Source organism: Medicago sativa, chromosome 3 (assembly GCF_051527215.1).
Source record: "Medicago sativa cultivar Bolivia chromosome 3, Bolivia_mono, whole genome shotgun sequence".
Lineage (NCBI taxonomy): Eukaryota > Viridiplantae > Streptophyta > Magnoliopsida > Fabales > Fabaceae > Medicago > Medicago sativa.
Genome location: NC_140751.1, coordinates 21,563,632 through 21,585,803, shown reverse-complemented (window position 1 = coordinate 21,585,803; position 22,172 = coordinate 21,563,632). Strand labels below are relative to the sequence as shown.

The window sequence follows — 22,172 nt, the reverse complement described above, 5'->3', positions numbered from 1 at the left end:
TCGAGCCTCAAAACTGAGAGCCAATATCTCGTTTTTTTGCATAATTTCTTGACCAATTATTGTTTACTTTGTGTTTGACATTTCAAGGAAGAAAGGTGGAAATGTAGAGTTGAAGAGCCAGCGTAGTGCTTGAGGAGAAAATTACTAATACCTTAAGTAATTAGTTTGAATTCCCCTAAAAACCATAATGTAAACATAAAAAGTACTTACTCAAAGGCTAACAATAATACAAAATCATGTTATATATTAAGTTAATTATATTGTTTTAGCATAATATTTAGTCAATATACTTAGGATTCAGTTTTCTCAAGTCGTGATTTTGGATTCACATTTTTTGGAGATCTGTCGATATATTCGCAACAGTTGTCATGTTGTGGTTTGTGGGTACTGCTCCAGTCGTGTTGCCTCATGCAACAACCCAACCTGTTTTTAGGATTGCCGACTGACACCATAAACAAACACGAGTCTTTTCAACGTGTTAAATTATTCTACATAATTCACTGGATGGAAAGCATTAGAAATACATGTATTTCTTAAACTTTTCTCTAATCTAGTTTAACAGTAAACTAGCAACAAACCCGAACTAAGCACGGGGTTTGTGTTCCGAACAAGATGAACATTGAAGCGCGAGCTATGTGTTTACGCAATTAAAAGTGAGGATAGAAGGAAACGGAAAACAAAAACTTACCAATTAGACCAGTTTGATCAAATCTTAAACATAAAAAAAAATATAAAAAAACAGAAAAGAAAACTTACCTAACCTAACCTAATTATTCAAAAAATAAACTCTATTGATTACCTTCGAAATATCAACAATCTCCGACAACGCCGCCTAAAACTTGTTGTTTGATTGACAAGTGCACCAAATCATGCCCGCTCAGAACATTCCTAAATTCCTCCTTTGTGGGGGAGGCTTCCCCATAAATAGACTCAACAGCCGAAAGGGGAGGTTCGGGTACAAAATTCTTCCAAGTCAAGATCTATTCAGCTCCCTTTCCAAGTGAGGATCTCCTATAGGGTTACCCACAAAGAACATATATATGAGAGAAATAAATAAGTAAGACTTATTTATAAAATAATAAGTAGGGAGTATTAGTAATTACATATTTAAGTATGACTTATTATTTAATCTATGAAAATAGAGAAATGTGGTCCACCGTATGGTACGATGGGTTTAAGTAAAATATGGTGAACATTATGGTACGATGTATTTAAGTGTTTGGCTTGAAGACCACAAAAGTGGTTCTATAAATAGAGCCCTTGTGATCGAGCATTATAGTTTTTTTAAGACACTTAACCTAACTCACAAATTTTAGAAACCCTAACCGCAACTCTCTAAACCTAGTCCCTCTGAAGAATAATATACTTAATGTAAGAAGATGAGCATGAGTGATATTTCTTAGTGATTTAGAGTTAAGATTACTTTAGTGATGCTTCAAGCTCGCCTGTTTTTTTGTTGGAGTTTAATCTATTCTTAAATCTTTATTGTCTATCAATTTAGTTTTTCATGTTTTCATTTATGTTTCATTTCATCTTCATCTTCGTGGTCAAGCTCACCATGAGTTAAACTCCTTCTTGTGGTTTACATATGATGAGGTTTATATAATTCGCTTAAGATTTAAAGAGCTATGACTTCATGCTTCTTTCAAACAAATTGTTTTGAATCAAAATCCTTGAAAGTAAAAACTTGATCAATTTTATTTTTAATGCCAAGTTCCTCTGAAAGCTGCTTTTTTCATTGTTCACCGTTATTATTTCTATTTAGGTATTTTGACCCTTCTCTATTATGAAGAGTGAAAAAATAAAAAAAACTAATGAATGTTTGTTCGAGATCAAAGTATAACTGGTTAATTGAGTGAGCTAAAAGATAAACTTGACTCACCGATCTAGCTTCGAGACATTTAACAATAACTTCAATTTAATAAACATTTTTTTAACTCTTAAGTGTTAAAAAACATTGAATTGATGTTAACAAAGCAATAAATTTTTTACTTATAAAATTTTTCATCCATTTTTTACTGATTACATGTAAAAGAAGAAAAAATGACTCACATTTCAAAGTTTGTTTTTGCTTTGATAATCTTTCTTTCTTTATATCTCGTGGTAACCGATGGCATTAAGTAATTTTTGACATTATTTTCTCATTTTCTTATTTAAATTAGACATAATATTTCATACTCCTTTAATGAAAATACTTTTTTGTTATTTGACATTGCAGTGCGAACATCATTTATGAAATGCAATGATGACATTGATTGTTTAGAAAATGTGCTAGAACTTGGGTGTAAATTTCCCGAAGAAAAGCCGTTTTGCAATTTCGCAACTTCAACTTGTGTGTGTGATTAAAATTGTAACTGTTATAGTATGTATAATAACCATGTTACATATAATTTACTTTTATGTCATAATGTTCTTACTTTAATAATATCCTATGCACTTTGATCTATGTTTATGTTATCTTTGTGTTGTTTAATTGCTCTATAGTTTTTTCCAATACTCAGGTTTTATCCTTAATTGGGTTTTGGTCTAGTCCCCCCAATATTTGTAATTATCATTTTCCTTTTAATTATTATAATAATTTTTAAATGCTGTAAATTATAGATTATAATAATAGGAGGCCAACAGAGTTTAGATGTCATGTTTTTCATTTGCACTTTGTTTTTACTTTAAGAAATGTTTTGCCCACCTTTAAATCTCTTTGACAAAAACAATGTAAAAAATAACAATGTTATTACATAATTATTAGTCACTTTAATTAATAATGCCGATATATGATTATTAGTATTTCTTCGTGGGTCACAAATATTTATTATCTATTCTACTTATAGTTCAAATTAGTCAAGGCTGAGTTTGTTGAGAATAAGATACTCAACATGGCCAACAACTATTTCAGGGCCAAAATTAATTTCATGTAAATTAACAATTTTGAATTATGAATGTTATTGGCAACATTTAAAACTTCATTGACGACATATATAAAAAAAACTCATTTATCTCGTTTTTTGCATAACTTCTTGACCAATTATTGTTTATTTTGTGGTTTTGTATGTCTGTGATGACTAATGGTAGATTTTTAGCATTTTCAAAAAATTCGCCCAGAATGGAGGGTAAGTAAATTTTCATGTTAATATTTGGATTTTACTCATGTTTGACCCCTACTCACTAAAAAGGTCGTAACATGGTTGAGCCTTATCCAATCGAAGCATGTGACCATGCGTTGGAAAGATAACAAGCATAGCCACCACTTCGGAATTTCGAAAGATTGATTCAAACGATGAAATATGGGATTGTTTGCCACATCCAATAGAAAGGATTGAAATCCTTTACCCTTTTCAGATTTTTGCTGTGAATATTGGAGAAATTGCTCCAAATGACTTTTCTTAACACCGAGAGGCAAAATCGAGCCTCAAAACTGAGAGCCAATATATCGTTTTTTTGCATAATTTCTTGACCAATTATTGTTTACTTTGTGTTTGACATTTCAAGGAAGAAAGGTGGAAATGTAGAGTTGAAGAGCCAGCGTAGTGCTTGAGGAGAAAATTACTAATACCTTAAGTAATTAGTTTGAATTCCCCTAAAAACCATAATGTAAACATAAAAAGTACTTACTCAAAGGCTAACAATAATACAAAATCATGTTATATATTAAGTTAATTATATTGTTTTAGCATAATATTTAGTCAATATACTTAGGATTCAGTTTTCTCAAGTCGTGATTTTGGATTCACATTTTTTGGAGATCTGTCGATATATTCGCAACAGTTGTCATGTTGTGGTTTGTGGGTACTTCTCCAGTCGTGTTGCCTCATGCAACAACCCAACCTGTTTTTAGGATTGCCGACTGACACCATAAACAAACACGAGTCTTTTCAACGTGTTAAATTATTCTACATAATTCACTGGATGGAAAGCATTAGAAATACATGTATTTCTTAAACTTTTCTCTAATCTAGTTTAACAGTAAACTAGCAACAAACCCGAACTAAGCACGGGGTTTGTGTTCCGAACAAGATGAACATTGAAGCGCGAGCTATGTGTTTACGCAATTAAAAGTGAGGATAGAAGGAAACGGAAAACAAAAACTTACCAATTAGACCAGTTTGATCAAATCTTAAACATAAAAAAAAATATAAAAAAACAGAAAAGAAAACTTACCTAACCTAACCTAATTATTCAAAAAATAAACTCTATTGATTACCTTCGAAATATCAACAATCTCCGACAACGCCGCCTAAAACTTGTTGTTTGATTGACAAGTGCACCAAATCATGCCCGCTCAGAACATTCCTAAATTCCTCCTTTGTGGGGGAGGCTTCCCCATAAATAGACTCAACAGCCGAAAGGGGAGGTTCGGGTACAAAATTCTTCCAAGTCAAGATCTATTCAGCTCCCTTTCCAAGTGAGGATCTCCTATAGGGTTACCCACAAAGGACATATATATTAGAGAAATAAATAAGTAAGACTTATTTATAAAATAATAAGTAGGGGGTATTAGTAATTACATAATTAAGTAAGACTTATTATTTAATCTATGTAAATAGAGAAATGTGGTCCACCGTATGGTACAATGGGTTTAAGTAAAATATGGTGAACAATATGGTACAATGTATTTAAGTGTTTGACTTGATGACCACACAAGTGGTTCTATAAATAGAGCCCTTGTGATCGAGCATTATAGTTTTTTTAAGACACTTAACCTAACTCACAAATTTTAGAAACCCTAACCGCAACTCTCTAAACCAAGTCCCTCTGAAGAATAATATACTTAATGTAAGAAGATGAGCATGAGTGATATTTCTTAGTGATTTAGAGTTAGGATTACTTTAGTGATGCTTCAAGCTCGCCTGTTTTTTTTTTGTTGGAGTGTAATATATTCTTAAATCTTTATTGTTTATCAATTTAGCTTTTCATGTTTTCATTTATGTTTCATTTCATCTTCATCTTCTTGGTCTAGCTCACCATGAGTTAAACTCCTTCTTGTGGTTTACATATGATGAAGTTTATATTATTCGCTTAAGATTTAAAGAGCTATAATTTCGTGCTTCTTTCAAATAAACTGTTTTGAATCAAAATCCTTGAAAGTAAAAACTTGATCAATTTTATTTTTACAACCAAGTTCCTCTCAAAGCTAACTTTTTTCATTGTTCATCACTATTATTTCTATTTAGGTATTTGACCCTTCTCTATTATGAAGAGTGAAAAAATAAAAAAAATCTAATGAATGTTTGTTCGAGATCAAAGTATAACTGGTTAATTGAGTGAGCTAAAAGATAAACTTGATGCACCGATCTAGCTTCGAGACGTTTAACAATAACTTCAATTTAATAAACATTTTTTTAACTCTTAAGTGTTAAAAAACATTGAATTGATGTTAACAAAGCAATAAATTTTTTACTTATAAAATGTTTCATCCATTTTTTACTGATTACATGTAAAAGAAGAAAAAATGACTCACATTTCAAAGTTTGTTTATGCTTTGATAATCTTTCTTTCTTTATATCTCGTGGTAACCGATGGCAGTAAGTAATTTTTGACATTATTTTCTCATTTTCTTATTTATATTAGACATAATATTTCATACTCCTTTAATGAAAATACTTTTTTGTTATTTGACATTGCAGTGCAAACATCATTTATGAAATGCAAAGATGACTTTGATTGTTTAGAAAATGTGCTAGAACTTGGGTGTAAATTTCCTGATGAAAAGCCATTTTGCAATTTCGCAACTTCAACTTGTGTGTGTGATTAAAATTGTAACTGTTATAGTATGTGTAATAACTATGTTACATATAATTTACTTTTATGTCATAATCTTCTTACTTTAATAATATCCTATGCACTTTGATCTATGTTTATGTTATCTTTGGGTTGTTTAATTGCTCTATAGTTTTTTCCAATACTCAGGTTTTATCCTTAATTGGGTTTTGGTCTAGTCCCCCCAATATTTGTAATTATCATTTTCCTTTTAATTATTATAATAATTTTTAAATGTTGTAAATTATAGATTATAATAATAGGAGGCCAACATAGTTTAGATGTCATGTTTTTCATTTGCACTTTGTTTTTACTTTAAGAAATGTTTTGCCCACCTTTAAATCTCTTTGACAAAAACAATGTAAAAAATAACAATGTTATTACATAATTATTAGTCACTTTAATTAATAATGCCGATATATGATTATTAGTATTTCTTCGTGGGTCACAAATATTTATTATCTATTCTACTTATAGTTCAAATTAGTCAAGGCTGAGTTTGTTGAGAATAAGATACTCAACATGGCCAACAACTATTTCAGGGCCAAAATTAATTTCATGTAAATTAACAATTTTGAATTATGAATGTTATTGGCAAAATTTAAAACTTCATTGACGACATATATAAAAAAAACTCATTTATCTCGTTTTTTGCATAACTTCTTGACCAATTATTGTTTATTTTGTGGTTTTCTATGTCTGTGATGACTAATGGTAGATTTTTAGCATTTTCAAAAAGTTCGCCCAGAATGGAGGGTAAGTAAATTTTCATGTTAATATTTGGATTTTACTCATGTTTGACCCCTACTCACTAAAAAGGTCGTAACATGGTTGAGCCTTATCCAATCGAAGCATGTGACCATGCGTTGGAAAGATAACAAGCATAGCCACGACTTCGGAATTTCGAAAGATTGATTCAAACGATGAAATATGGGATTGTTTGCCACATCCAATAGAAAGGATTGAAATCCTTTACCCTTTTCAAATTTTTGCTGCGAATATTGGAGAAATTGCTCCAAATGACTTTTCTTAACACCGAGAGGCAAAATCGAACCTCAAAACTGAGAGCCAATATCTCGTTTTTTTGCATAATTTCTTGACCAATTATTGTTTACTTTGTGTTTGACATTTCAAGGAAGAAAGGTGGAAATGTAGAGTTGAAGAGCCAGCGTAGTGCTTGAGGAGAAAATTACTAATACCTTAAGTAATTAGTTTGAATTCCCCTAAAAACCATAATGTAAACATAAAAAGTACTTACTCAAAGGCTAACAATAATACAAAATCATGTTATATATTAAGTTAATTATATTGTTTTAGCATAATATTTAGTCAATATACTTAGGATTCAGTTTTCTCAAGTCGTGATTTTGGATTCACATTTTTTGGAGATCTGCCGATATATTCGCAACAGTTGTCATGTTGTGGTTTGTGGGTACTGCTCCAGTCGTGTTGCCTCATGCAACAACCCAACCTGTTTTTAGGATTGCCGACTGACACCATAAACAAACACGAGTCTTTTCAACGTGTTAAATTATTCTACATAATTCACTGGATGGAAAGCATTAGAAATACATGTATTTCTTAAACTTTTCTCTAATCTAGTTTAACAGTAAACTAGCAACAAACCCGAACTAAGCACGGGGTTTGTGTTCCGAACAAGATGAACATTGAAGCGCGAGCTATCTGTTAACGCAATTAAAAGTGAGGATAGAAGGAAACGGAAAACAAAAACTTACCAATTAGACCAGTTTGATCAAATCTTAAACATAAAAAAAATATAAAAAAACAGAAAAGAAAACTTACCTAACCTAACCTAATTATTCAAAAAATAAACTCTATTGATTACCTTCGAAATATCAACAATCTCCGACAACGCCGCCTAAAACTTGTTGTTTGATTGACAAGTGCACCAAATCATGCCCGCTCAGAACATTCCTAAATTCCTCCTTTGTGGGGGAGGCTTCCCCATAAATAGACTCAACAGCCGAAAGGGGAGGTTCGGGTACAAAATTCTTCCAAGTCAAGATCTATTCAGCTCCCTTTCCAAGTGAGGATCTCCTATAGGGTTACCCTCAAAGGACATATATATTAGAGAAATAAATAAGTAAGACTTATTTATAAAATAATAAGTAGGGGGTATTAGTAATTACATAATTAAGTAAGACTTATTATTTAATCTATGTAAATAGAGAAATGTGGTCCACCGTATGGTACGATGGGTTTAAGTAAAATATGGTGAACAATATGGTACAATGTATTTAAGTGTTTGGCTTGATGACCACACAAGTGGTTCTATAAATAGAGCCCTTGTGATCGAGCATTATAGTTTTTTTAAGACACTTAACCTAACTCACAAATTTTAGAAACCCTAACCGCAACTCTCTAAACCAAGTCCCTCTGAAGAATAATATACTTAATGTAAGAAGATGAGCATGAGTGATATTTCTTAGTGATTTAGAGTTAGGATTACTTTAGTGATGCTTCAAGCTCGCCTGTTTTTTTTTTGTTGGAGTGTAATATATTCTTAAATCTTTATTGTTTATCAATTTAGCTTTTCATGTTTTCATTTATGTTTCATTTCATCTTCATCTTCTTGGTCTAGCTCACCATGAGTTAAACTCCTTCTTGTGGTTTACATATGATGAAGTTTATATTATTCGCTTAAGATTTAAAGAGCTATAATTTCGTGCTTCTTTCAAATAAACTGTTTTGAATCAAAATCCTTGAAAGTAAAAACTTGATCAATTTTATTTTTACTACCAAGTTCCTCTCAAAGCTAACTTTTTTCATTGTTCATCACTATTATTTCTATTTAGGTATTTGACCCTTCTCTATTATGAAGAGTGAAAAAATAAAAAAAATCTAATGAATGTTTGTTCGAGATCAAAGTATAACTGGTTAATTGAGTGAGCTAAAAGATAAACTTGATGCACCGATCTAGCTTCGAGACGTTTAACAATAACTTCAATTTAATAAACATTTTTTTAACTCTTAAGTGTTAAAAAACATTGAATTGATGTTAACAAAGCAATAAATTTTTTACTTATAAAATGTTTCATCCATTTTTTACTGATTACATGTAAAAGAAGAAAAAATGACTCACATTTCAAAGTTTGTTTATGCTTTGATAATCTTTCTTTCTTTATATCTCGTGGTAACCGATGGCAGTAAGTAATTTTTGACATTATTTTCTCATTTTCTTATTTATATTAGACATAATATTTCATACTCCTTTAATGAAAATACTTTTTTGTTATTTGACATTGCAGTGCAAACATCATTTATGAAATGCAAAGATGACTTTGATTGTTTAGAAAATGTGCTAGAACTTGGGTGTAAATTTCCTGATGAAAAGCCATTTTGCAATTTCGCAACTTCAACTTGTGTGTGTGATTAAAATTGTAACTGTTATAGTATGTGTAATAACTATGTTACATATAATTTACTTTTATGTCATAATGTTCTTACTTTAATAATATCCTATGCACTTTGATCTATGTTTATGTTATCTTTGGGTTGTTTAATTGCTCTATAGTTTTTTCCAATACTCAGGTTTTATCCTTAATTGGGTTTTGGTCTAGTCCCCCCAATATTTGTAATTATCATTTTCCTTTTAATTATTATAATAATTTTTAAATGCTGTAAATTATAGATTATAATAATAGGAGGCCAACAGAGTTTAGATGTCATGTTTTTCATTTGCACTTTGTTTTTACTTTAAGAAATGTTTTGCCCACCTTTAAATTTCTTTGACAAAAACAATGTAAAAAATAACAATGTTATTACATAATTATTAGTCACTTTAATTAATAATGCCGATATATGATTATTAGTATTTCTTAGTGGGTCACAAATATTTATTATCTATTCTACTTATAGTTCAAATTAGTCAAGGCTGAGTTCGTTGAGAATAAGATACTCAACATGGCCAACAACTATTTCAGGTCCAAAATTAATTTCATGTAAATTAACAATTTTGAATTATGAATGTTATTGGCAACATTTAAAACTTCATTGACGACATATATAAAAAAAACTCATTTATCTCGTTTTTTGCATAACTTCTTGACCAATTATTGTTTATTTTGTGGTTTTGTATGTCTGTGATGACTAATGGTAGATTTTTAGCATTTTCAAAAAATTCGCCCAGAATGGAGGGTAAGTAAATTTTCATGTTAATATTTGGATTTTACTCATGTTTGACCCCTACTCACTAAAAAGGTCGTAACATGGTTGAGCCTTATCCAATCGAAGCATGTGACCATGCGTTGGAAAGATAACAAGCATAGCCACCACTTCGGAATTTCGAAAGAATGATTCAAACGATGAAATATGGGATTGTTTGCCACATCCAATAGAAAGGATTGAAATCCTTTACCCTTTTCAGATTTTTGCTGCGAATATTGGAGAAATTGCTCCAAATGACTTTTCTTAACACCGAGAGGCAAAATCGAGCCTCAAAACTGAGAGCCAATATCTCGTTTTTTTGCATAATTTCTTGACCAATTATTGTTTACTTTGTGTTTGACATTTCAAGGAAGAAAGGTGGAAATGTAGAGTTGAAGAGCCAGCGTAGTGCTTGAGGAGAAAATTACTAATACCTTAAGTAATTAGTTTGAATTCCCCTAAAAACCATAATGTAAACATAAAAAGTACTTACTCAAAGGCTAACAATAATACAAAATCATGTTATATATTAAGTTAATTATATTGTTTTAGCATAATATTTAGTCAATATACTTAGGATTCAGTTTTCTCAAGTCGTGATTTTGGATTCACATTTTTTGGAGATCTGTCGATATATTCGCAACAGTTGTCATGTTGTGGTTTGTGGGTACTTCTCCAGTCGTGTTGCCTCATGCAACAACCCAACCTGTTTTTAGGATTGCCGACTGACACCATAAACAAACACGAGTCTTTTCAACGTGTTAAATTATTCTACATAATTCACTGGATGGAAAGCATTAGAAATACATGTATTTCTTAAACTTTTCTCTAATCTAGTTTAACAGTAAACTAGCAACAAACCCGAACTAAGCACGGGGTTTGTGTTCCGAACAAGATGAACATTGAAGCGCGAGCTATGTGTTTACGCAATTAAAAGTGAGGATAGAAGGAAACGGAAAACAAAAACTTACCAATTAGACCAGTTTGATCAAATCTTAAACATAAAAAAAAATATAAAAAAACAGAAAAGAAAACTTACCTAACCTAACCTAATTATTCAAAAAATAAACTCTATTGATTACCTTCGAAATATCAACAATCTCCGACAACGCCGCCTAAAACTTGTTGTTTGATTGACAAGTGCACCAAATCATGCCCGCTCAGAACATTCCTAAATTCCTCCTTTGTGGGGGAGGCTTCCCCATAAATAGACTCAACAGCCGAAAGGGGAGGTTCGGGTACAAAATTCTTCCAAGTCAAGATCTATTCAGCTCCCTTTCTCCAAGTGAGGATCTCCTATAGGGTTACCCACAAAGGACATATATATTAGAGAAATAAATAAGTAAGACTTATTTATAAAATAATAAGTAGGGGGTATTAGTAATTACATAATTAAGTAAGACTTATTATTTAATCTATGTAAATAGAGAAATGTGGTCCACCGTATGGTACGATGGGTTTAAGTAAAATATGGTGAACAATATGGTACAATGTATTTAAGTGTTTGGCTTGATGACCACACAAGTGGTTCTATAAATAGAGCCCTTGTGATCGAGCATTATAGTTTTTTTAAGACACTTAACCTAACTCACAAATTTTAGAAACCCTAACCGCAACTCTCTAAACCAAGTCCCTCTGAAGAATAATATACTTAATGTAAGAAGATGAGCATGAGTGATATTTCTTAGTGATTTAGAGTTAGGATTACTTTAGTGATGCTTCAAGCTCGCCTGTTTTTTTTTTGTTGGAGTGTAATATATTCTTAAATCTTTATTGTTTATCAATTTAGCTTTTCATGTTTTCATTTATGTTTCATTTCATCTTCATCTTCTTGGTCTAGCTCACCATGAGTTAAACTCCTTCTTGTGGTTTACATATGATGAAGTTTATATTATTCGCTTAAGATTTAAAGAGCTATAATTTCGTGCTTCTTTCAAATAAACTGTTTTGAATCAAAATCCTTGAAAGTAAAAGCTTGATCAATTTTATTTTTACTACCAAGTTCCTCTCAAAGCTAACTTTTTTCATTGTTCATCACTATTATTTCTATTTAGGTATTTGACCCTTCTCTATTATGAAGAGTGAAAAAATAAAAAAAATCTAATGAATGTTTGTTCGAGATCAAAGTATAACTGGTTAATTGAGTGAGCTAAAAGATAAACTTGATGCACCGATCTAGCTTCGAGACGTTTAACAATAACTTCAATTTAATAAACATTTTTTTAACTCTTAAGTGTTAAAAAACATTGAATTGATGTTAACAAAGCAATAAATTTTTTACTTATAAAATGTTTCATCCATTTTTTACTGATTACATGTAAAAGAAGAAAAAATGACTCACATTTCAAAGTTTGTTTATGCTTTGATAATCTTTCTTTCTTTATATCTCGTGGTAACCGATGGCAGTAAGTAATTTTTGACATTATTTTCTCATTTTCTTATTTATATTAGACATAATATTTCATACTCCTTTAATGAAAATACTTTTTTGTTATTTGACATTGCAGTGCAAACATCATTTATGAAATGCAAAGATGACTTTGATTGTTTAGAAAATGTGCTAGAACTTGGGTGTAAATTTCCTGATGAAAAGCCATTTTGCAATTTCGCAACTTCAACTTGTGTGTGTGATTAAAATTGTAACTGTTATAGTATGTGTAATAACTATGTTACATATAATTTACTTTTATGTCATAATGTTCTTACTTTAATAATATCCTATGCACTTTGATCTATGTTTATGTTATCTTTGGGTTGTTTAATTGCTCTATAGTTTTTTCCAATACTCAGGTTTTATCCTTAATTGGGTTTTGGTCTAGTCCCCCCAATATTTGTAATTATCATTTTCCTTTTAATTATTATAATAATTTTTAAATGTTGTAAATTATAGATTATAATAATAGGAGGCCAACATAGTTTAGATGTCATGTTTTTCATTTGCACTTTGTTTTTACTTTAAGAAATGTTTTGCCCACCTTTAAATCTCTTTGACAAAAACAATGTAAAAAATAACAATGTTATTACATAATTATTAGTCACTTTAATTAATAATGCCGATATATGATTATTAGTATTTCTTCGTGGGTCACAAATATTTATTATCTATTCTACTTATAGTTCAAATTAGTCAAGGCTGAGTTTGTTGAGAATAAGATACTCAACATGGCCAACAACTATTTCAGGGCCAAAATTAATTTCATGTAAATTAACAATTTTGAATTATGAATGTTATTGGCAAAATTTAAAACTTCATTGACGACATATATAAAAAAAACTCATTTATCTCGTTTTTTGCATAACTTCTTGACCAATTATTGTTTATTTTGTGGTTTTCTATGTCTGTGATGACTAATGGTAGATTTTTAGCATTTTCAAAAAATTCGCCCAGAATGGAGGGTAAGTAAATTTTCATGTTAATATTTGGATTTTACTCATGTTTGACCCATACTCACTAAAAAGGTCGTAACATGGTTGAGCCTTATCCAATCGAAGCATGTGACCATGCGTTGGAAAGATAACAAGCATAGCCACGACTTCGGAATTTCGAAAGATTGATTCAAACGATGAAATATGGGATTGTTTGCCACATCCAATAGAAAGGATTGAAATCCTTTACCCTTTTCAGATTGTTGCTGCGAATATTGGAGAAATTGCTCCAAATGTCTTTTCTTAACACCGAGAGGCAAAATCGAGCCTCAAAACTGAGAGCCAATATCTCGCTTTTTTGCATAATTTCTTGACCAATTATTGTTTACTTTGTGTTTGACATTTCAAGGAAGAAAGGTGGAAATGTAGAGTTGAAGAGCCAGCGTAGTGCTTGAGGAGAAAATTACTAATACCTTAAGTAATTAGTTTGAATTCCCCTAAAAACCATAATGTAAACATAAAAAGTACTTACTCAAAGGCTAACAATAATACAAAATCATGTTATATATTAAGTTAATTATATTGTTTTAGCATAATATTTAGTCAATATACTTAGGATTCAGTTTTCTCAAGTCGTGATTTTGGATTCACATTTTTTGGAGATCTGTCGATATATTCGCAACAGTTGTCATGTTGTGGTTTGTGGGTACTGCTCCAGTCGTGTTGCCTCATGCAACAACCCAACCTGTTTTTAGGATTGCCGACTGACACCATAAACAAACACGAGTCTTTTCAACGTGTTAAATTATTCTACATAATTCACTGGATGGAAAGCATTAGAAATACATGTATTTCTTAAACTTTTCTCTAATCTAGTTTAACAGTAAACTAGCAACAAACCCGAACTAAGCACGAGGTTTGTGTTCCGAACAAGATGAACATTGAAGCGCGAGCTATGTATTAACGCAATTAAAAGTGAGGATAGAAGGAAACGGAAAACAAAAACTTACCAATTAGACCAGTTTGATCAAATCTTAAACATAAAAAAAAATATAAAAAAACAGAAAAGAAAACTTACCTAACCTAACCTAATTATTCAAAAAATAAACTCTATTGATTACCTTCGAAATATCAACAATCTCCGACAACGCCGCCTAAAACTTGTTGTTTGATTGACAAGTGCACCAAATCATGCCCGCTCAGAACATTCCTAAATTCCTCCTTTGTGGGGGAGGCTTCCCCATAAATAGACTCAACAGCCGAAAGGGGAGGTTCGGGTACAAAATTCTTCCAAGTCAAGATCTATTCAGCTCCCTTTCCAAGTGAGGATCTCCTATAGGGTTACCCACAAAGGACATATATATTAGAGAAATAAATAAGTAAGACTTATTTATAAAATAATAAGTAGGGGGTATTAGTAATTACATAATTAAGTAAGACTTATTATTTAATCTATGTAAATAGAGAAATGTGGTCCACCGTATGGTACGATGGGTTTAAGTAAAATATGGTGAACAATATGGTACAATGTATTTAAGTGTTTGGCTTGATGACCACACAAGTGGTTCTATAAATAGAGCCCTTGTGATCGAGCATTATAGTTTTTTTAAGACACTTAACCTAACTCACAAATTTTAGAAACCCTAACCGCAACTCTCTAAACCAAGTCCCTCTGAAGAATAATATACTTAATGTAAGAAGATGAGCATGAGTGATATTTCTTAGTGATTTAGAGTTAGGATTACTTTAGTGATGCTTCAAGCTCGCCTGTTTTTTTTTGTTGGAGTGTAATATATTCTTAAATCTTTATTGTTTATCAATTTAGCTTTTCATGTTTTCATTTATGTTTCATTTCATCTTCATCTTCTTGGTCTAGCTCACCATGAGTTAAACTCCTTCTTGTGGTTTACATATGATGAAGTTTATATTATTCGCTTAAGATTTAAAGAGCTATAATTTCGTGCTTCTTTCAAATAAACTGTTTTGAATCAAAATCCTTGAAAGTAAAAACTTGATCAATTTTATTTTTACTACCAAGTTCCTCTCAAAGCTAACTTTTTTCATTGTTCATCACTATTATTTCTATTTAGGTATTTGACCCTTCTCTATTATGAAGAGTGAAAAAATAAAAAAAATCTAATGAATGTTTGTTCGAGATCAAAGTATAACTGGTTAATTGAGTGAGCTAAAAGATAAACTTGATGCACCGATCTAGCTTCGAGACGTTTAACAATAACTTCAATTTAATAAACATTTTTTTAACTCTTAAGTGTTAAAAAACATTGAATTGATGTTAACAAAGCAATAAATTTTTTACTTATAAAATGTTTCATCCATTTTTTACTGATTACATGTAAAAGAAGAAAAAATGACTCACATTTCAAAGTTTGTTTATGCTTTGATAATCTTTCTTTCTTTATATCTCGTGGTAACCGATGGCAGTAAGTAATTTTTGACATTATTTTCTCATTTTCTTATTTATATTAGACATAATATTTCATACTCCTTTAATGAAAATACTTTTTTGTTATTTGACATTGCAGTGCAAACATCATTTATGAAATGCAAAGATGACTTTGATTGTTTAGAAAATGTGCTAGAACTTGGGTGTAAATTTCCTGATGAAAAGCCATTTTGCAATTTCGCAACTTCAACTTGTGTGTGTGATTAAAATTGTAACTGTTATAGTATGTGTAATAACTATGTTACATATAATTTACTTTTATGTCATAATGTTTTTACTTTAATAATATCCTATGCACTTTGATCTATGTTTATGTTATCTTTGGGTTGTTTAATTGCTCTATAGTTTTTTCCAATACTCAGGTTTTATCCTTAATTGGGTTTTGGTCTAGTCCCCCCAATATTTGTAATTATCATTTTCCTTTTAATTATTATAATAATTTTTAAATGTTGTAAATTATAGATTATAATAATAGGAGGCCAACATAGTTTAGATGTCATGTTTTTCATTTGCACTTTGTTTTTACTTTAAGAAATGTTTTGCCCACCTTTAAATCTCTTTGACAAAAACAATGTAAAAAATAACAATGTTATTACATAATTATTAGTCACTTTAATTAATAATGCCGATATATGATTATTAGTATTTCTTCGTGGGTCACAAATATTTATTATCTATTCTACTTATAGTTCAAATTAGTCAAGGCTGAGTTTGTTGAGAATAAGATACTCAACATGGCCAACAACTATTTCAGGGCCAAAATTAATTTCATGTAAATTAACAATTTTGAATTATGAATGTTATTGGCAAAATTTAAAACTTCATTGACGACATATATAAAAAAAACTCATTTATCTCGTTTTTTGCATAACTTCTTGACCAATTATTGTTTATTTTGTGGTTTTCTATGTCTGTGATGACTAATGGTAGATTTTTAGCATTTTCAAAAAATTCGCCCAGAATGGAGGGTAAGTAAATTTTCATGTTAATATTTGGATTTTACTCATGTTTGACCCATACTCACTAAAAAGGTCGTAACATGGTTGAGCCTTATCCAATCGAAGCATGTGACCATGCGTTGGAAAGATAACAAGCATAGCCACGACTTCGGAATTTCGAAAGATTGATTCAAACGATGAAATATGGGATTGTTTGCCACATCCAATAGAAAGGATTGAAATCCTTTACCCTTTTCAGATTGTTGCTGCGAATATTGGAGAAATTGCTCCAAATGTCTTTTCTTAACACCGAGAGGCAAAATCGAGCCTCAAAACTGAGAGCCAATATCTCGCTTTTTTGCATAATTTCTTGACCAATTATTGTTTACTTTGTGTTTGACATTTCAAGGAAGAAAGGTGGAAATGTAGAGTTGAAGAGCCAGCGTAGTGCTTGAGGAGAAAATTACTAATACCTTAAGTAATTAGTTTGAATTCCCCTAAAAACCATAATGTAAACATAAAAAGTACTTACTCAAAGGCTAACAATAATACAAAATCATGTTATATATTAAGTTAATTATATTGTTTTAGCATAATATTTAGTAAATATACTTAGGATTCAGTTTTCTCAAGTCGTGATTTTGGATTCACATTTTTTGGAGATCTGTCGATATATTCGCAACAGTTGTCATGTTGTGGTTTGTGGGTACTGCTCCAGTCGTGTTGCCTCATGCAACAACCCAACCTGTTTTTAGGATTGCCGACTGACACCATAAACAAACACGAGTCTTTTCAACGTGTTAAATTATTCTACATAATTCACTGGATGGAAAGCATTAGAAATACATGTATTTCTTAAACTTTTCTCTAATCTAGTTTAACAGTAAACTAGCAACAAACCCGAACTAAGCACGGGGTTTGTGTTCCGAACAAGATGAACATTGAAGCGCGAGCTATGTGTTAACGCAATTAAAAGTGAGGATAGAAGGAAACGGAAAACAAAAACTTACCAATTAGACCAGTTTGATCAAATCTTAAACATAAAAAAAAATATAAAAAAACAGAAAAGAAAACTTACCTAACCTAACCTAATTATTCAAAAAATAAACTCTATTGATTACCTTCGAAATATCAACAATCTCCGACAACGCCGCCTAAAACTTGTTGTTTGATTGACAAGTGCACCAAATCATGCCCGCTCAGAACATTCCTAAATTCCTCCTTTGTGGGGGAGGCTTCCCCATAAATAGACTCAACAGCCGAAAGGGGAGGTTCGGGTACAAAATTCTTCCAAGTCAAGATCTATTCAACTCCCTTTCCAAGTGAGGATCTCCTATAGGGTTACCCACAAAGGACATATATATTAGAGAAATAAATAAGTAAGACTTATTTATAAAATAATAAGTAGGGGGTATTAGTAATTACATAATTAAGTAAGACTTATTATTTAATCTATGTAAATAGAGAAATGTGGTCCACCGTATGGTACGATGGGTTTAAGTAAAATATGGTGAACAATATGGTACAATGTATTTAAGTGTTTGGCTTGATGACCACACAAGTGGTTCTATAAATAGAGCCCTTGTGATCGAGCATTATAGTTTTTTTAAGACACTTAACCTAACTCACAAATTTTAGAAACCCTAACCGCAACTCTCTAAACCAAGTCCCTCTGAAGAATAATATACTTAATGTAAGAAGATGAGCATGAGTGATATTTCTTAGTGATTTAGAGTTAGGATTACTTTAGTGATGCTTCAAGCTCGCCTGTTTTTTTTTTGTTGGAGTGTAATATATTCTTAAATCTTTATTGTTTATCAATTTAGCTTTTCATGTTTTCATTTATGTTTCATTTCATCTTCATCTTCTTGGTCTAGCTCACCATGAGTTAAACTCCTTCTTGTGGTTTACATATGATGAAGTTTATATTATTCGCTTAAGATTTAAAGAGCTATAATTTCGTGCTTCTTTCAAATAAACTGTTTTGAATCAAAATCCTTGAAAGTAAAAACTTGATCAATTTTATTTTTACTACCAAGTTCCTCTCAAAGCTAACTTTTTTCATTGTTCATCACTATTATTTCTATTTAGGTATTTGACCCTTCTCTATTATGAAGAGTGAAAAAATAAAAAAAATCTAATGAATGTTTGTTCGAGATCAAAGTATAACTGGTTAATTGAGTGAGCTAAAAGATAAACTTGATGCACCGATCTAGCTTCGAGACGTTTAACAATAACTTCAATTTAATAAACATTTTTTTAACTCTTAAGTGTTAAAAAACATTGAATTGATGTTAACAAAGCAATAAATTTTTTACTTATAAAATGTTTCATCCATTTTTTACTGATTACATGTAAAAGAAGAAAAAATGACTCACATTTCAAAGTTTGTTTATGCTTTGATAATCTTTCTTTCTTTATATCTCGTGGTAACCGATGGCAGTAAGTAATTTTTGACATTATTTTCTCATTTTCTTATTTATATTAGACATAATATTTCATACTCCTTTAATGAAAATACTTTTTTGTTATTTGACATTGCAGTGCAAACATCATTTATGAAATGCAAAGATGACTTTGATTGTTTAGAAAATGTGCTAGAACTTGGGTGTAAATTTCCTGATGAAAAGCCATTTTGCAATTTCGCAACTTCAACTTGTGTGTGTGATTAAAATAGTAATTGTTATAGTATGTGTAATAACTATGTTACATATAATTTACTTTTATGTCATAATGTTCTTACTTTAATAATATCCTATGCACTTTGATCTATGTTTATGTTATCTTTGGGTTGTTTAATTGCTCTATAGTTTTTTCCAATACTCAGGTTTTATCCTTAATTGGGTTTTGGTCTAGTCCCCCCAATATTTGTAATTATCATTTTCCTTTTAATTATTATAATAATTTTTAAATGCTGTAAATTATAGATTATAATAATAGGAGGCCAACAGAGTTTAGATGTCATGTTTTTCATTTGCACTTTGTTTTTACTTTAAGAAATGTTTTGCCCACCTTTAAATCTCTTTGACAAAAACAATGTAAAAAATAACAATGTTATTACATAATTATTAGTCACTTTAATTAATAATGCCGATATATGATTATTAGTATTTCTTCGTGGGTCACAAATATTTATTATCTATTCTACTTATAGTTCAAATTAGTCAAGGCTGAGTTTGTTGAGAATAAGATACTCAACATGGCCAACAACTATTTCAGGGCCAAAATTAATTTCATGTAAATTAACAATTTTGAATTATGAATGTTATTGGCAAAATTTAAAACTTCATTGACGACATATATAAAAAAAACTCATTTATCTCGTTTTTTGCATAACTTCTTGACCAATTATTATTTATTTTGTGGATTTCTATGTCTGTGATGACTAATGGTAGATTTTTAGCATTTTCAAAAAATTCGCCCAGAATGGAGGGTAAGTAAATTTTCATGTTAATATTTGGATTTTACTCATGTTTGACCCATACTCACTAAAAAGGTCGTAACATGGTTGAGCCTTATCCAATCGAAGCATGTGACCATGCGTTGGAAAGATAACAAGCATAGCCACGACTTCGGAATTTCGAAAGATTGATTCAAACGATGAAATATGGGATTGTTTGCCACATCCAATAGAAAGGATTGAAATCCTTTACCCTTTTCAGATTGTTGCTGCGAATATTGGAGAAATTGCTCCAAATGTCTTTTCTTAACACCGAGAGGCAAAATCGAGCCTCAAAACTGAGAGCCAATATCTCGCTTTTTTGCATAATTTCTTGACCAATTATTGTTTACTTTGTGTTTGACATTTCAAGGAAGAAAGGTGGAAATGTAGAGTTGAAGAGCCAGCGTAGTGCTTGAGGAGAAAATTACTAATACCTTAAGTAATTAGTTTGAATTCCCCTAAAAACCATAATGTAAACATAAAAAGTACTTACTCAAAGGCTAACAATAATACAAAATCATGTTATATATTAAGTTAATTATATTGTTTTAGCATAATATTTAGTCAATACACTTAGGATTCAGTTTTCTCAAGTCGTGATTTTGGATTCACATTTTTTGGAGATCTGTCGATATATTCGCAACAGTTGTCATGTTGTGGTTTGTGGGTACTGCTCCAGTCGTGTTGCCTCATGCAACAACCCAACCTGTTTTTAGGATTGCCGACTGACACCATAAACAAACACGAGTCTTTTCAACGTGTTAAATTATTCTACATAATTCACTGGATGGAAAGCATTAGAAATACATGTATTTCTTAAACTTTTCTCTAATCTAGTTTAACAGTAAACTAGCAACAAACCCGAACTAAGCACGGGGTTTGTGTTCCGAACAAGATGAACATTGAAGCGCGAGCTATGTGTTAACGCAATTAAAAGTGAGGATAGAAGGAAACGGAAAACAAAAACTTACCAATTAGACCAGTTTGATCAAATCTTAAACATAAAAAAAAAATAAAAAAACAGAAAAGAAAACTTACCTAACCTAACCTAATTATTCAAAAAATAAACTCTATTGATTACCTTCGAAATATCAACAATCTCCGACAACGCCGCCTAAAACTTGTTGTTTGATTGACAAGTGCACCAAATCATGCCCGCTCAGAACATTCCTAAATTCCTCCTTTGTGGGGGAGGCTTCCCCATAAATAGACTCAACAGCCGAAAGGGGAGGTTCGGGTACAAAATTCTTCCAAGTCAAGATCTATTCAGCTCCCTTTCCAAGTGAGGATCTCCTATAGGGTTTGTTTTATCTTGGTTTTCGGGTGTCAAACATTGATTACGTTTGAACCTTTTAAACCGGTGATATCTTATTTTTTCTTGGGAAGGGAAAAAGTAAGCAAAACCCTTGAGAATCGAGGTCCGGGAGTTGTTTTCGCTACGGGAAGGTGTTAGGCACCCATAACGACTATAGTAACCTATAGGAACCGTCTTTAATTTCTACGCGCGCGCTTTATTTTTAAATGCTATCTTGAAATGTTATTTACACCTAAGAATTACTAAATGAAGAATTTGGAGGGAGAAGAATGTTTTTGAATTTTTATTTTAGTTGAATTGAAGGAATTTTGTTCCTTGCCTACGTACCCGATTAAGGGATCAAATCCACCGTAGTTCTCTTCCAAAAATGTTTTTGCTTTTGTTGGTTGATTTTAAGTTTGAAAATTGGATTTTGAAGAATAGAAAGAGGCCTCAAGGGCATGAGATTGGAAAGTAGTGAGGTTGAATTAGTGAATTGCAAAATATGGTCAAAGTTTGATTATTTTCATTGAAATTTGATTAAGAAAATGAGAAAGAAAATACAATGGGATATTGGATCCCAAGGTTTATTTGGAAAAGATTTGAGTGAAGTTGTTCACATTTGTTTGGAAAGTTGGTTTTTTCTAAGTATAAGTCCTAGGCATTCATCTAAACATACATGCATATTCTAGCTATAGTGGTGTGTGTGCATGTGTCGGTGTACATCATTAGAGTCCATTGTCCTTT

General features: G+C 31.0%; 6 long non-coding RNA genes across 7 annotated transcripts; 5 read left to right on the top strand and 1 right to left on the bottom strand.

Annotated features, from left to right (window-relative positions):
- Window positions 1-529: 529 nt before the first annotated feature.
- LOC146936356 (uncharacterized) lies at window positions 530-11,191 on the bottom strand. Of its 2 annotated transcripts, XR_015030567.1 has the most exons (4): window positions 11,004-11,191; window positions 7,601-7,812; window positions 4,199-4,410; window positions 530-1,011 (listed from the first exon to the last, which is right to left on the bottom strand). It is a non-coding gene; the product is annotated as an uncharacterized LOC146936356 (long non-coding RNA). The 2 variants fall into 2 exon arrangements; XR_015030566.1 differs by lacking the exon at window positions 530-1,011 and having other exon boundaries at window positions 3,881-4,410.
- On the top strand, window positions 4,645-5,992 carry LOC146936358 (uncharacterized). Its single transcript, XR_015030565.1, has 2 exons — window positions 4,645-5,519; window positions 5,622-5,992. It is a non-coding gene; the product is annotated as an uncharacterized LOC146936358 (long non-coding RNA).
- LOC146936357 (uncharacterized) lies at window positions 7,987-9,391 on the top strand. Its single transcript, XR_015030564.1, has 2 exons — window positions 7,987-8,921; window positions 9,024-9,391. It is a non-coding gene; the product is annotated as an uncharacterized LOC146936357 (long non-coding RNA).
- Window positions 11,192-12,186: 995 nt separating the features above from the next.
- Window positions 12,187-12,799, top strand: LOC146936355 (uncharacterized). The gene is made up of 2 exons (XR_015030563.1): window positions 12,187-12,326; window positions 12,429-12,799. It is a non-coding gene; the product is annotated as an uncharacterized LOC146936355 (long non-coding RNA).
- A 1,816-nt stretch (window positions 12,800-14,615) lies between these two features.
- On the top strand, window positions 14,616-16,201 carry LOC146936354 (uncharacterized). Its single transcript, XR_015030561.1, has 2 exons — window positions 14,616-15,728; window positions 15,831-16,201. It is a non-coding gene; the product is annotated as an uncharacterized LOC146936354 (long non-coding RNA).
- Window positions 16,202-17,990: 1,789 nt separating this feature from the next.
- On the top strand, window positions 17,991-19,601 carry LOC146936353 (uncharacterized). The gene is made up of 2 exons (XR_015030562.1): window positions 17,991-19,131; window positions 19,234-19,601. It is a non-coding gene; the product is annotated as an uncharacterized LOC146936353 (long non-coding RNA).
- The last annotated feature ends 2,571 nt before the right edge of the window (window positions 19,602-22,172 follow it).